Raw genomic sequence first — 15,820 nt, forward strand, 5'->3', positions numbered from 1 at the left:
ACTGGACAAAATACAACAAGCCCAGGCATGTCAGAGGGTGCGTTCTTCTTCATCCAGGCACCAGGCAGAATTGTTTTTAACCCACATAATACCTCTGGTTGTGAAGGGGAACACTGTAGTGTTGAAGACGATTTGACAACCCTGTACACAAAGGACTGTGCATGATAAATGAGGGTTACAAACATTTCTACAAACTTCCTAGACATCTCAGGAGGGGGCTGATCTGAAATCCTTCAGTTTTGGACACGTTGCCAGGAACATGGTTCTGTCATTGTTATAAGAACTCCTATAACAAGCAATGTGTTGTTACCCGACTCTCACTTCTACATATTATGTGTATGTATGAATGTAAGGTAGAGACTTTAGATTGTATGCTCCTTGAGGGTTAGGGACTGATGTGAATGTGTACAATATACGGTAATATCTTGGTTTACGAACGCCTCAGTTAACGTAATTTTCGGTTTACGAATGTAAATCCATTGAAAATAATGCCTCGTTTAAGAATTTTTTTCACAATATGAACAGATTAATTGGTTTTCAATGCATTTACGATTTTTTTTTTAATCATGTCCCTGTACAGCATTATGCCTTTAAAGTGCACTTTATAAAGAGTTTTGAACAGATAAGCCTTTTTTTTACTTTTTTTTTTTTTTTTTCTGACCTCCAGAACAGATTAATTGGTTTTCAATGCATTTACAAATTCTTTTTTTAATCATGTCCCTGTACAGTATTTATGCCTTTAAAGTGCACTTTATAAACAGTTGTGAACAGATAAGACATTTTTTAAAACTTTTTTTCTGACCTCCGGAACGGATTAATTGGTTTTCATTGCATTTCTATGGGAAACCGCATATTGGTTTACAAATTTTTTGCAATACGAAAAGTCCCACAGAATGTATTAAATTCGTAAACCGAGGTACGCCTGTATATGTAAAGCGCTGCTGCGTAAATTGATGTTACTATACAAGTACCTGTAATAATAATAATGTTAGTGATTTGTGAAGGCTGGAAAGTTAGGGCCCATTCACACCAGTATAATACCTTGTGGTTAAAATAAATATAGTTTGCTTTTTTTTCCCATAATTTTTATGAACCTTTTTAATTTGGGTTTTGTATTACACCTGAGGTCGCTATGACAGTTGACATATCAAGTAGGAACATCATAGTAGCACAATAAATTCCAGAGTATAAAATAAAACTAAGTAACAAAGAAAACCAAGATTGAGGTGATTGTACCCATATTTGTGCACTTGCATCAACAACAGTTGAATACTGCCTATAATACTTTTTTTTTTTTTTTTTTTTTTTTTTTTTTTGCTAACCGAATTCCAAATTTTCAGGACAAGCTTTTTGGGGTGTGTCTCCTTCTTCAAGGTCCAAGTAGTACTCAAAGAAACATAAAAGAAAAAAAAGCAAGTTTAGGGGAAAATTAGTTGTCAGTGCAGAAACATTTCCCTGATGGTTATCTCGCACTGATAAGGGTCTCATAGCGGCTCTACTGCCTCCCCTGAGTGTACTCTCAGATAATTTAATTGGGTTGTAGATAGGTAAGAGTTGGGGAGATGTTGGCTATACCTTTACAATTGTATGCTTGTTTTCTTGTGTCTCTAGAGGGGGGGGTTTCTGCATTAGACCTGTGGCTGTCAAAGTAGGTCTGGTAGGGGAACTTGTGTAGGGGGGAGAAAAGTGGAGAAGAGATAAAGGGTAAGGAAGACTTAAAGTAGAACTATAGGCAAAACATTTTTTTTCCATTTTGGATAGAGCAAGGGAGGGTTATAACCCCATCAGATTTTTTTTATGCCATCTGTATCCTACTAAGGAGATTTACCTTCACCTCCAGTCCCATAGCCAAAGAGGAAGTGAGAGGAAATCCCTGCAAATTAAGGGAGTACCTTGGGGACCCCCAGGTCACCAGAACAGTGTCCCCATTGGAAGATTTCCCCTTTATTATTTTTCTGGGGGAAACCAAAAATGTGGGATTTACTTTACTTTCACTTTCAGTAATAATGATAAACAGAACAAATTAGAGAGGGTGAATCTCCTTAACGAGGACACTGAAAACTGACAGGGGTTCTAATCCCTCTCCACTCTAACCAAAAGTAAATTAAAACGTTTGTTTTACCGTATTTCCCGGCGTATAGGACGACTTTTTAACCCATGAAAATCTTCTCAAAAGTCGGGGGTCGTCTTATACGCCGGTATACGGCATGCTGACACTTGGGGGTTTATTTACTAAACCTGGTTGACTCAGAATCTTGTCCACTTCTGCATAAAAACCAATCAGCTTCCAGGTTTTATTGCTGAAGCTTAACTGAACATGCTGAGGTTAGAAGCTGATTGGCTACCATGCACAGGTGCCCAAGATTCTGAGTCAATCAGGTTTAGTAAATAAACCCCTTGGTGTCAGGACGGCACTTTTTAGGGGGGCGGTGCCGCCGCCCCCCCTCCCTTGCAACGGAAGGGACACAAAGTACAGGGACGGGCAGGGGGCTGCTGTTTCTTACCTAGCTCCGGTCCCAGTCCCACGATGATCCAGTCCAGGAAGCGCGGCTGCTCCTTCATTCAGTTCGGCCGCTCGATGTTCGCGCGGCTCTGCCTCGTAACCGGTGATTGGGCGCCAGAACTGTAGCTCAGGAAAGGCACACAGGCGGCCAATCATCGGCGAGGAGGCGGAGCCGAGTGGCCCCGCGAAAATCGAGTGAGGGAGCAGCCGGTAAGTGTGCCGTGCAGAGGTGCTGCTGCAACCATGTATGCTGGCTGCAGCAGCACCATGCTGGAACAGGGGTCAGCAAGTGTCATTGGTGTCAGTGGGAGGAATAGTGCCCCATTATTGGTGTCACTGACACTAATGATGGGGCATTATTCCTCCCACTGACACCAACGATGGGGCACTATTCTAAATTATCAAACTAATTTGAAAATGTAGTTTATTTTCCAATGGGCCAGAACTACTATTGCATCATGTGACATCATCCAAATGAAACAAATGCATTAGTTAATTTCATTATAACTTTTTTTTTCTGATTTGTTGACATTCATTACTAGTCCATTTGGAGATTCGTACACATTTGAATCTCCGAAAATCCAAATTTTGTCTGAAAATTGATTCTTTATGAAACGAAAAGCACACGTCTACTGATCAGTGACTGCAGCCAATTGGCTGCAACATTGATCGACAAACGTTTTCCGTCATGTTCCTTCGACAGAAATCGGTCAAATGATCGACTTCTGTCAAGTGAGGATAGCCACAAACAGAACGAAGTTTGACCGATTCAGCAGGGACCAATTCTGATAAATATGATCTGTTTGTAGCCAGCTTTAGAGGTAAGAGAGGTATGAGATGTGAATGGGGTTGGTGAAAAACAGATGAAAAGTTAAAAAAAAATGAAAAGAGTTGGGAGTAGAGTAAGCAAGGGAAAATTAATAAAGAACAGCAATCCGTTGAAATCCAATGGTGAATGGTAACCCAGTATCTCTGGGAATCCTGTCCCATCATGGGAGTCCATGGGGTTTCATGTGGCATTTATTGCAGTTACTGTTGGAACTATACAAGGTTGGATGGGCCTGCCTTGCTCCTTCTTTGACCATTGTATCAATCATTAAATGGACGGGGTCTGACTTAAGTGGCTAAAAACAAGCCATGATGTATGCATTTATAATTCATAACCAATATAGATGAAGAGTTTAAATGATAATTAAAATATGTATCAATATTATTGCATAATGCTACTTATTTAGGAAATATGTACTAACCTATGTGTACTTATGGTATCCTTGCCTTGTTTATCCACAGATATACCCTAACACACCTGGTGTTCTGATAAAGCAGGACATCTATCACCTGTGAACCACATAGAGAGGTATCCTTGCTCCACCGACAGTGATAATCACCATCAAATTGTATGTTCTTCAAATGTAACAATCGAGACATGTAATGTGATATATAAGCAATATACACTCAGCGACCACTTTAGTAGGTACACCTTGCTAGCTCCAAGAAAATATCCCCCACACCATTACACCACCACCAGCCTGAACCGTTGATACAAAGCAAGGTGGATCCATGCTTTTGTTGTTTACGCCAAATTCTGACTCTACCAGCTGAATGTTGCAGCTGAACCAGTCTGCTCATTCTCCTCTGACCTCTGACACCAACAAGGCATTTTCCTCCACACAACTGCTGCTCACTGGATATTTTCTTTTTTTCGGACCATTTTCTGTAAACCCTAGAGATGGTTGTGCGTGAAAATCCCAGTAGATCAGTAGTTTTTTAAATACTCAGACCAGCCCGTCTGGCACCACCAACCATGCCACATTCAAAGCCACTTAAATCCCCTTTCTTCCCCATTCTGATGCTCCAGTATGAATTTCAGCAAGTCGTCTTCACCACATCTAGATGCCTAAATGCATTGAGTTGCTGCCATGTGATTGGCTGATTAGCAATTTGTGTTACCAAGCAATTTATTTAATTTATTTATTACAGGTACTTGTATAGCGCCGTCAGTTTACCTGGTGCTTTACATATATATTGTACATTCACATCAGTCCCTAACCCTCAAGGGGTGTACAATCTAAGGTCCCTAACTCACATTCAAGGAACTACACCAAAAACGTACGTTTTTTTTTTAAAGTTTTTTTTTGGCCAGTAGGAAAGTATGGAGTGCAACTTTGATTTAACTTTGATGTAACTGTACACTCTATGACACTAAAGTCGCATCAAAGTAGTGCAGGAACCTTTTCAAGGTCTCAGAAACTTTGAAAAGGTTCCTGCACTACTTTGATGCAAATTTGATGCGACTTTGAGTGCCAGAGAGTATAAAGTCGCATTTACCTCCCTGGCGGTATTCCCGAGTGTAGCTTGGGGTAAAGTTTCAGTACCAAAAGTGGTAACCCCGAGCTACACTCGGGCTTACCACGCGGCGTTGCTCAGGGATTCCCTGCAGAGCTTACCTTGTCCTTCGCTCCCGCGATGTGTCCCCTGCAGCGTCCCCGGCCACCTCCTCTGGCCGATGCCGGCATCCAGCTTCCGTGTTCCGGTCCCTGTGACGTCGGGACGTACGGCAAATTTGAAAATTTAAAAAAATGAGATTTTTTTTAAAAACGATTATTACATAGTAAAACATTACTGTATCAAACCATTTCACATACATTTTGTCCCGAGTGCTTTGTCCGGCACCCTACCTGCATTTTTACTGTTCTTTCTGCCTGGAAACAGAAAAGTCCACGGCGTCCAAAAAGCATCCCTTTAGGTCAAAAGCAGTTTTAGACCAGCTAGAGAACAGCGATAGTAAATCAGAACCACTTGCAGAATTGAGTGATAATGATTCGTGGGGAAATTCATCATCAGACACTGAAAACGATTTTGCGACTTTGTTCAGCGATGTGCGAACTTGGCGCTATATTTCAAATTTGTGTTTTTGGTTTGATTATATTATTGAATTAAAATTATTATTATTATATTATTATTTTTTATGATTATTTATTAAATTATAATTTATGATTTCGTGTTTCAAATTTTATCATACCCGGGATGTTTACTAGACTTTTGTTTGGACAGATTTCAGTGAGTTATTCCTAAATTACAGGCCTACAATAAAAAAATGACATATTTCCATGCAAAAAAATGGTACCGCTTTCAGCACCAAAAATCTGAAATAATCATACCGCCAGGGAGGCTAAAGTAGTGCAGGAACATTTCAAAGTCGCAGCAACTTTGAAAAGGTTCCGTCACTACTTTGATGTGACTTTTGAGCACAAGGGAGTGGAAAGCTGCATCAAACTCATGCTCAATACTTTACTATTGGCAAAAAAACTGAAAAATGCAAAACACATCAAAAACATGTTCAAAAGCACAAAATGTATCAATTGCAACATATGTGTGAACCAGGCCTAAACTGACGACAGCTAAAGTTTTATTAGCTATTACCCACTATAGACTTTCGGTATGAGTGAAATATGAGTTTTGGTCACTGCCTATGCGGTTTTGAAATTGTATATATTTGGGGAAGTTTTATGGACATAGGCATTTATTTTAGGATACATAGCACTAAGTCTGCTAACCAGAAACATGTATGTTGTGCTTTAGAATCTCTATCAGCTTTTTATAGCTGTCCGTTGGAGAAAGGGGGTAAGAGGAAATCTTACTAATGGTAACACAGACATAATCACATTTTTAACAGCGTGGGGAAGGGTTTGAAATCCTGACAGTGACCCTGATGTACTAAAGGAGTAAAGCAAAGTGAATTTTTACTTATTTTGGTGAATTAGGTAAACAAAGTAAAAATTCACTAAGCAAGGAATACCCAATCATGTGCAAGGAAAATAAAAAATATATATATTTTTACTCGCACATGATTGGATGATTGAAGTCAGCACAAGGTCCTCTCATTAAAGCAGTATTAAACCCAAACTCAAACCCAAAAATGTAATATATTGTAGCTTACCAATCAGTAGATGTAGCGGTTGCATTAGTTTTCCTTTTTAGTCTTTTTTTCGTTCTGTTTTCACCTAGTGATCTGGCCAGCAACACACCACCTGTATTAGAGTGCAGAGGTGGACTGCCTATTCGAGCACTCGGGCACTGCCCGAGGGCCCGGGGTCAGTAGGGGGCCCCATATAATGCCCCTTGTACCTTTTTTTTTTTTTTTTTTTTTTTTTTTTATAGGCTTTTTTGGATGTGCTTTGAGTGTGGGCAAGGACACAGGGGCCCCATGATCCCCTATTGCTCGGGGGCCCCATGAGTTGTCAGTCTGCCCCTGTTAGAGTGCCTCCACTCTTGATAAAGGAGCACAGGGGCAACTTTGGACATCAGCATTTTCAGTCTGGGGAGGAGGGGAGTGTTAGATGTACTAGCAGATTTACATACACTAACACATTGAAGCCAAACTCCAGCTAATAATTTTTAGGGAGTTACAGCAAACAGTTTTTTTTTTTTTTTTTTCTTTTGGGATTAAGGGTTTACAAAAATAAATAAAAGCTGATCATTGTAACCACCCCTGTCAGCAGTACATGGATTGTTTCATTCTTATAACCACAAGAGAGCTTGTTCCTCTCTCCCCTACATACAGCAGTGGACTGTTCCTGCCGTCCTCACATCCAGAGGTGGTCTGTGGGCAAGATGATGTCAGGAACAGTCCACTACACAAGACCACAGGGGGGCAGGAGCAGCAGGGACCAGTCTTGCCCTGGATGTATAGGCAGATCAGGTAAGTATATGTCTGCTCTCCTCACCTCTAGACACAAACGAGCAGTTAACCCATTTCCTGTAATTTTTCTTTAAAGCTTAACTCTGGGTTTCATTTAACTTTAAATAGTTTGTTTGGACCAAGCTGGTCCAAACAAATTACTTCCTTCACTAACACATGGGCCTGCTATCAGCTATAGGTAGAATCAGCTACATAGAGTATACAGCACTGTGTACTGGCTGCGGCATGGGGACTCCCTGTCTCGTTGAAAAAAAATTGAGTAATTTTTTTCTAACTCATTTTATCCAAAACAAGCAAAAAAAAAATTGCTTTGAAGATTGGGAGGAAGACTTTCTATACTCCCAGCTGAGAACTGTAAAAGTGTTAAGTGAAGGTGTGATCCAGGAGTTTATTTTGATCCTGCTTTATTGATTCTTTTCCCAGGCCAAGGCGTGGTGCAATAATTTACTCTGCTATAAAGAAGCTTTGTGCCTGGCTTGGACAGATATACTGTTGGTTTATTACACTGTATGAAGAACTATGGTGATCCTTTTATCATATGGACCTGTTACCCTCCATCCTTTTCGTAAGAATGTGCCTCTCTTACTAGTCAAGTGGCTGATTTCATTAACCTTTTTGCATTCTAATGTCTGATTTTTGCCTTCCTAATGGGTACTTGTAATTCTGCAGAAATTACTTTTTTTCAGAGTAATGCAAGCTGACATTGTATGTAAATGGACGCAACTGATATCAATCTGGCGGCCCTCCAGCTGTTGCCAAACTACAAGTCCCATGAGGCATTTCAAGGCTGACAATTACAAACATGACTCCCAAAGGCAGAGGCATGATGGGACTTGTAGTTTCGCAACAGCTGGAGGGCCGCCAGTTTGACACCCCTGTGGAAAAATACACACATTTAAAGAAGAACTGAACTTGATAAGTTGTGCCCCAAAATGGCAGTAAGAGCTCAAAGTACTAGTCACCAGTATTTTCAATGGTTTCCTTACAGCTGATCTTTTCTACATTACTGGCTTACCATGTCTTGTTCTGTACTGTGTATCTGTGTGGAGGTGGCCATCTTGGTAGAGGCAATGCTTGCTTTCCAGTGTCGGATTAACAAATAGACACCAGCCTATGGGTCCCGCGCTGTTTAAGGGTCCAACAACAATGGATCAAAATAGTATTGATTTGATCTTGAAACAAAATTACAATAAAGCTTTCTTAAAGCTTATCTTCAGGCAAAAAAAAAGTGTTGTGCAGATAAAAGAATGGGATGATGTGAACACCATCAGAGGGAGTGAGAGAGATCCCTTTGCCTGGCAGGTGGATGAAGAACCTCTGCTTACATAGCCACTGACCACCCATACACTACAGTTTACTAGCAGAGGGCCAAAAAACACTTTATTATTGCATGCATGAACTGTTAAAAGGACATTACCCATAGAGCTCCAATGCAAGGTTTTGGACCCCAACAAGCTGACCAGCAGAAGGTCTAGCGCGTGTGCACTACGAATTGCTGACTTTTACAATGGTGAACACCTATATATCCTCCCCCTAGTTAGGCTTATCCAGTGCAGGTTTAAGAAAGAGGTGACCTATATAGCATTCAGTTTGCAGCCTGTTATTTATACTGGATAATTACCGATATTGCAGCACTACTACTTGCTGCTGTTTGTTGACTGCTGCGGTATATCTTTTAACTGTGAAACAATCCAGTATAATCTTTTCTTGCTGATTTCCCCTCTGTACAGTATTTGCTTACCCCTCCATCTGGCTGCAGTACACTTTGCTACTACGTAAACAGTTTGCTGTCATTTTCAGGTGTGTGTGTGTGTGTGTGTGTATGTATATATATATATATATATATATATATATATATATATATACCGTATTTTTCGCTCCATAAGACGCACTTTTTTCCCCCCAAAAAAGGGGGGAAAATGTCAGTGCGTCTTATGGAGCGAATATAAAGCGGCCGGTCCGGTATTTTTGCGGCCACCATGTCAGAATACCGGGCCGGCCGCTCAGCTGTTGTCTCCTGCAGGGCCTTACCTGTTCCTCGCTCCAGCGCTGCACAGTCTTCCCGCGCTGGCTTCTGTGACAGCCGGGTGCCCACTGCGCATGTGCTGCACTTTGTGAATGATCCGGTGTCTTCTGGGACACATGAAAGGTCCCAGAAGGCGCCGGGCCATTCAAAAAGCGCAGCGCTTCTCGCACATGCGCAGTGGGCACCCGGCTGTCACAGAAGCCGGCCCGGGAAGAAGAGGGAAGGCAACTCCGCGGAAGTGGGAGCGGGTACCTGTCAAATTCAGGTACCCGCTCCCCCTCCCTCCCCAAAGGTCCACAGTCTCTGGTCATTCCCTTCACTGTCCGCAGTCTCTGGTCATTCCCTTCACTGTCCGCAGTCTCTGGTCATTCCCTTCACTGTCCGCAGTCTCTGGTCATTCCCTTCACTGTCCGCAGTCTCTGGTCATCTCCTGTACTATGTCCGCAGTCTCTGGTCATCTCCTGTACTATGTCCGCAGTCTCTGGTCATCTCCTGTACTGTGTCCGCAGTCTCTGGTCATCCCCTGTACTATGTCCGCAGTCTCTGGTCATCCCCTGTACTGTGTCCGCAGTCTCTGGTCATCCCCTGTACTGTGTCCGCAGTCTCTGGTCATCTCCTGTACTGTGTCCGCAGTCTCTTGGTCATCCCCTGTTCTGTGTCCGCAGTCTCTAGTCATCTCCTGTACTGTGTCCGCAGTCTCTAGTCATCTCCTGTACTGTGTCTGAAGTCTCTGGTCATCTCCTGTACTATGTCCGCAGTCTCTGGTCATCCCCTGTACTATGTCCGCAGTCTCTGGTCATCCCCTGTACTATGTCCGCAGTCTCTTGGTCATCCCCTGTACTGTGTCCGCAGTCTCTGGTCATCTCCTGTACTGTGTCCGCAGTCTCTGGTCCATCTGTACTGTGTCCGCAGTCTCTTGGTCATCCCCTGTTCTGTGTCCGCAGTCTCTAGTCATCTCCTGTACTGTGTCCGCAGTCTCTAGTCATCTCCTGTACTGTGTCCGCAGTCCCTGGTCATCCCCTGTACTATGTCCGCAGTCCCTGGTCATCCCCTGTACTATGTCCGCAGTCTCTTGGTCATCCCCTGTACTTTGTCCGCAGTCTCTGGTCATCTCCTGTACTATGTCCGCAGTCTCTGGTCATCTCCTGTACTGTGTCCTCAGTCTCTGGTCATCCCCTGTACTGTGTCTGCAGTTCATTGGTTCAGAATATTTTTTTTTCTTGTTTTTCACCTCTAAAACCTAGGGGCGTCTTATGGTCAGGTGCGTCTTATGGAGCGAAAAATACGGTATATATATATGTATGTATGTGTGTGTGTGTGTGTGTATATATATATATATATATATATATATATATATATATATATACAGTCATGGCCGAAATTGTTGGCACCCTTGATATTTCTCCAGGAAATCATGTATTTCTCACGAAACGTATTGCATTAACACATGTTTTGCTATACACATGTTTATTCCCTTTGTGTGTATTGGGACAAAACAAAAAAAGGGAGGAAAGAAAGCAAATTCGACATAATGTCACACAAACCTCCAAAAATGGGCTGGACAAAAGTATTGGCACCCTTTCACAACTGCGGATAAATAAGAATGTTACAAGCATGTGATGCTCCTGTAAACTCACCTGGGGCAAGTAACAGGTGTGGGCAATATAGAAATCACACCTGAAAGCAGATAAAAAGGAGAGACGTTCACTTAACCTTTGCATTGTGTGTCTGTCTGTGCCACACTAAGCATGGACAACAGAAAGAGGAGACGAGAACTGTCTGAGGACCTGAGAACCAAAATTGTGGCAAAATATCAACAATCTCAAGGTTACAAGTCCATCTCCAGAGAACTAGATTTGCCTTTGTCCACAGTGCGCAACATTATCAAGAAGTTTGCAACCCATGGCACTGTAGCTAATCTCCCTGGTCGTGGACGGATGAGGAAAATTGATGAAAGATTGCAACGCAGAATAGTCCGGATGGTGGATAAGCAGCCCCAAACATGTTCCAAAGACATTCAAGCTGTCCTGCAGGCTCAGGGAGCATCAGTGTCAGCGCGAACTATCCGTCGACATTTAAATGAAATGAAACGCTATGGCAGGAGACCCAGGAGGACCCCACTGCTGACACAGAGACATAAAAAAGCAAGACTACAGTTTGCCAAAATGTACTTGAGTAAGCCAAAAGCCTTCTGGGAAAACGTCTTGTGGACAGATGAGACCAAGATAGAGCTTTTCGGTAAAGCACATCATTCTACTGTTTACCGAAAACGGAATGAGGCCTACAAAGAACAAAACACAGTACCTACGGTAAAATATGGTGGAGGTTCAATGATGTTTTGGGGTTGTTTTGCTGCCTCTGGCACTGGGTGCCTTGACTGTGTGCAAGGCATCATGAAATCTGAGGATTACCAAAGGATTTTGGGTCGCACTGTAGGGCCCAGTGTCAGAAAGCTGGGTTTGCGTCCAAGATCCTGGGTCTTCCAGCAGGACAATGACCCCAAACATACGTCAAAAAGCACTCAGAAATGGATGGCAAAGAAGCGCTGGAGAGTTCTGAAGTGGCCAGCAATGAGCCCAGATCTAAATCCCATTGAACACCTGTGGAGAGATCTTAAAATTGCTGTTGGGAAAAGGTGTCCTTCCAATAAGAGAGACCTGGAGCTGTTTGCAAAGGAAGAGTGGTCCAAAATTCCGGGTGAGAGGTGTCAGAAGCTTATTGATGGTTATAGGAAGCGACTGATTTCAGTTATGTTTTCCAAAGGGTGTGCAACCAAATATTAAGTTAAGGGTGCCAATACTTTTGTCCAGCCCATTTTTGGGGTTTTGTGTGACATTATGTCATATTTGCTTTTCTGCCTCTGTTTTATATTTGTTCCAATACATACAAAGGGAATAAACATGTGTATAGCAAAACATGTGTTAATGCAATACCTTTTTTGTGTGAAATACTTGATTTTCAGGAAAAATATCAAGGGTGCCAACAATTTCGGCCATGACTGTATATATATATTACTGTGTTTTGGGTATATATAGTGTATGTATGTATGTGTATATGTATGTATGTGTGTGTGTATGTATGTATATATATATATATATATATATATATATATATATATATATTTTTTTTTTTTTTTTTAAAGAGCTGCGTAATTTGACAGCGCTATATAAATACCTGAAATATATATATATATATCTTCAACATGTCAAGCGGCTCCTTCGCGGGTAAGCACAATACTTAGGTTCTAAACTATCAATCCTGGATGACAAGGCATGCCTTGACATCTATTCACTAAATTTAGAAGTTTGCCTGGTTTTGCTGTAGAGAATTCAGTGGGTCAGCACACAGCTGTGATCCCAAAAGTAATAAGCGTCGGTGGAATCGATACATAAGGTCCCGCGATGATTTCTCGCTGGCTTAGTCCCATCTGTGCTGCGTAGAGGTAGATGACTGTGCCGCTGACCTGTCAAAAACAAGATGACAGATTGAATTAATCTCCCTTCCACTTGGTAAACTGGAGATAATGTCGCCTCTCTGTGTGTCAGGGTACAGTGCCACAGTGGGGATAATTATGTTTACAAAGATCCTCAGCAATTGCTGGAGATTGGCCTGATGGGAAAGGCCAAATAACTAGCAACTGTTCTCCAGGACATCCAGGCTGTTTTAAAGAGATGCTATAATAAACTTTCAGTAAGCACACAATTTCAGGTATTCCTGTGACATTACCTTTAAGCAAAGTTTTATGTGACTTTTTTGCTTGTTTGCTGTTCCATATTTGTATTACTGTATTTATCCACAGATTTGTAACAGCACCCTCTAGTTCTCATCTGTATGTCAGGAAATGTTTGGAGCATTTCAAATTAGTGAGAGTTTAGCAAACCCAGATAAGCTGCGCACAGATGCTACAATCTGGCTGAAAAATGTTCACTATATCCACCAAATCTAAATGTAATTGTATGAACTTCCGAAACTATCCATTTAGGTAGGTCTTTGAAAAACATAGTTGTTGGTAGTGCAAGTGTTATGTCAGTTTTGGTGTTAATGAGAGTTAATGTTAATGGTGTTAATGAGAGTCTGCCAGGTGAGACCTGACCAATAAGCATGCACTGCCAGTTCAGACCTGACCAATAGGCATGCACTGCCAGTTCAGACCTGACCAATAGGCATGCACTGCCAGTTCAGACCTGACCAATAGGCATGCACTGCCAGTTCAGACCTGACCAATAGGCATGCACTGCCAGTTCAGACCTGACCAATAGGCATGCACTGCCAGTTTTCAAAATACATGTCAAATATACTGTACGTCTTTAAAAATACAAATCTACATTTTTGGAATGCATTTACAAAATATGTAAAAATGTGTGTTTAAAATTACTTTTTTATATGTTAAAAAAAATCTGAGGAATAATTAAAAGAAATTTTTTTAAATATATATTTTTTAAATATATTCTTCAGATTTTTTTTTTTAACAAAGTAATTTTAATATATAATTTTACATATATTTGTAAATGCATTCCAAAAATGTAGATTTGTATTTTTAAAGACATTACAGTATATTTGACATGTATTTTTAAAAATATTTTTAATATATTTTGTAATAAAAATGCATTTCAATATACAGTATATATATTTTTATTGAAATATATATTGAATATGGCCAAAATTGTAGTATTTCTAATATATGTCAATGTATTTGGGAAGAATATTTTTCAAATATATTTTTCAAATATATTTTTCTTCCATGTGGGTTGTGCACTATTACAGTATAAGTAGGAAGCCTAGGGCAACACAAGATCATTAAAGTAATATTAAACCTTCTATGTTTTAACTTTTTTACAACTTTTAATGTTGCTGGCTCCTGTTCTCTCCGTGCTGCTTGCCTGAACTTCTGGTCTTCATAGGAAAATGTTAACAGTGAGGTCTCCAGTCAGTCTGTTAACTTGGCAAAGAAAAGGGAGGAGCAGGGGTTTGCCTTGCCATCCTAGGCTATGGGGCTGTGTATTTCTATTGATGCACACAGTATAGGGAGAGACAGCTCTAGTCTCTCTATGCAAAGGTGTCTCTATAGGACCCTACAAGTGAATGGAACCACCCTGAAACAGGAAACCTGAGGCAGCGGTCATGGCACCAACTTAAACTGAAGCATATGCAAGGTCAGGGGCGGACTGACCATTCGAACACTCGGGCACTGCCCGAGGGCCCGGGGTCAGTAGGGGGCCCCATGAGATGCCCCTCGTGCCTTTCATTGGCTTTTTCATAGGCTTTTTGGGTGTTGGTGAGGACACAGGGGCCCCATGATCCCCTATTGCCCGGGGGCCCCATGAGTTGTCAGTCCGCCCCTGTGCAAGGTATAAAAGATAAAGAAGCTGCATACCCACTAAATCAGCTGCTGAAAGTGCTTAAAAACTGAGAGTTTAATATCACTTTAGGCAGCCATTCACACCACTGTGCTGCGGTACAGGATGCATTAACGCAATGCATGGTAAATGGAGGTTCCATGTGTTACAAAGTAGAGAGGAGACATTGGTGGAAGTGGCAGCAGAAGAGATCTAGAGTTTTCCTCCTGTGAAGTCTGGAGATCATATGACCATCATATTGCCTCTATCTCCATCCCTGATAGACTAGAGAAATAGGAAGATTCATATGTGTGCAAACAAACTATAATCTCAGACCACCAACCCCCTTAAAGGGACCGGTCCCCATTTCTGGCTTGATGGTGTATTAAAAGCATAAAAGGTGTCTGACCGTTTCTATATGGGTGATGATCGGGAGAGTGAAGGAATCTTTACCTATTTGGTAGTACAAAGCACAATTTAATTGCTCTGAGGTGAGAATTCTGTGAGCACTGAGGTGACACCACCTGCATACTTCCTAGCACTTTATTTGATGGTGTTGGTTTATGAGCACAAGAAGAAGCTTTATAAGCTGTGAAGAATTATACGATTTGAATCACTACCGATCATTTCACTTATATGGACTTGCTTTATGGACATTGTTTTCTTTGTTTTGTTTACTCTATAGATATTTTTTTTTTCACTTTATTACTATTTTGATTAATGTATTTGCAGTGCAGCATTTATTTCATTTATGTTTTTGTTGTGGGAACACAATTTAATGCTAGCAGAAGCTCCCCATTTTAACAACTATATTAAATTATATGTATTTATTTTAATTAGGTAGCGCAGGAGAATATTTGTATTTATTTTTGTTAAGCCTTGTGATGTGCATTGTGGTGCCATTCGTTGCAATTGGCACCTCATCGCACCCTGAAAACCTAGGTGTTCTAAAACGTACCACAGTGCAAGGTATAACACTCAGTGTCCTGCGCACTGCGCTGCTGGAATATGCAGCCTGCCCCATTTTCGCATGCTGTGGTGTGTTTTAGACCAATTTTTAATGGGTTATTTAACGCACTGCAATGCAACATATGACAACTCATGTGTTGCAGTAAATCAAAATAATGCGGCGCAGTACTATAAACTCAAATACAGTGCTACTAATATCCAACGTGCATAAATGAATAGTGAAAACAAAAATTGTGCTTAGTGACAATAATATGTGCTACATCAAATATATATCAACACATACT

This window comes from Staurois parvus, unplaced genomic scaffold (genome assembly GCF_062004578.1).
Source record: "Staurois parvus isolate SC_StPar_1 unplaced genomic scaffold, SC_StPar_1.0 ptg000192l, whole genome shotgun sequence".
NCBI classification, from domain to species: Eukaryota; Metazoa; Chordata; class Amphibia; order Anura; family Ranidae; genus Staurois; species Staurois parvus.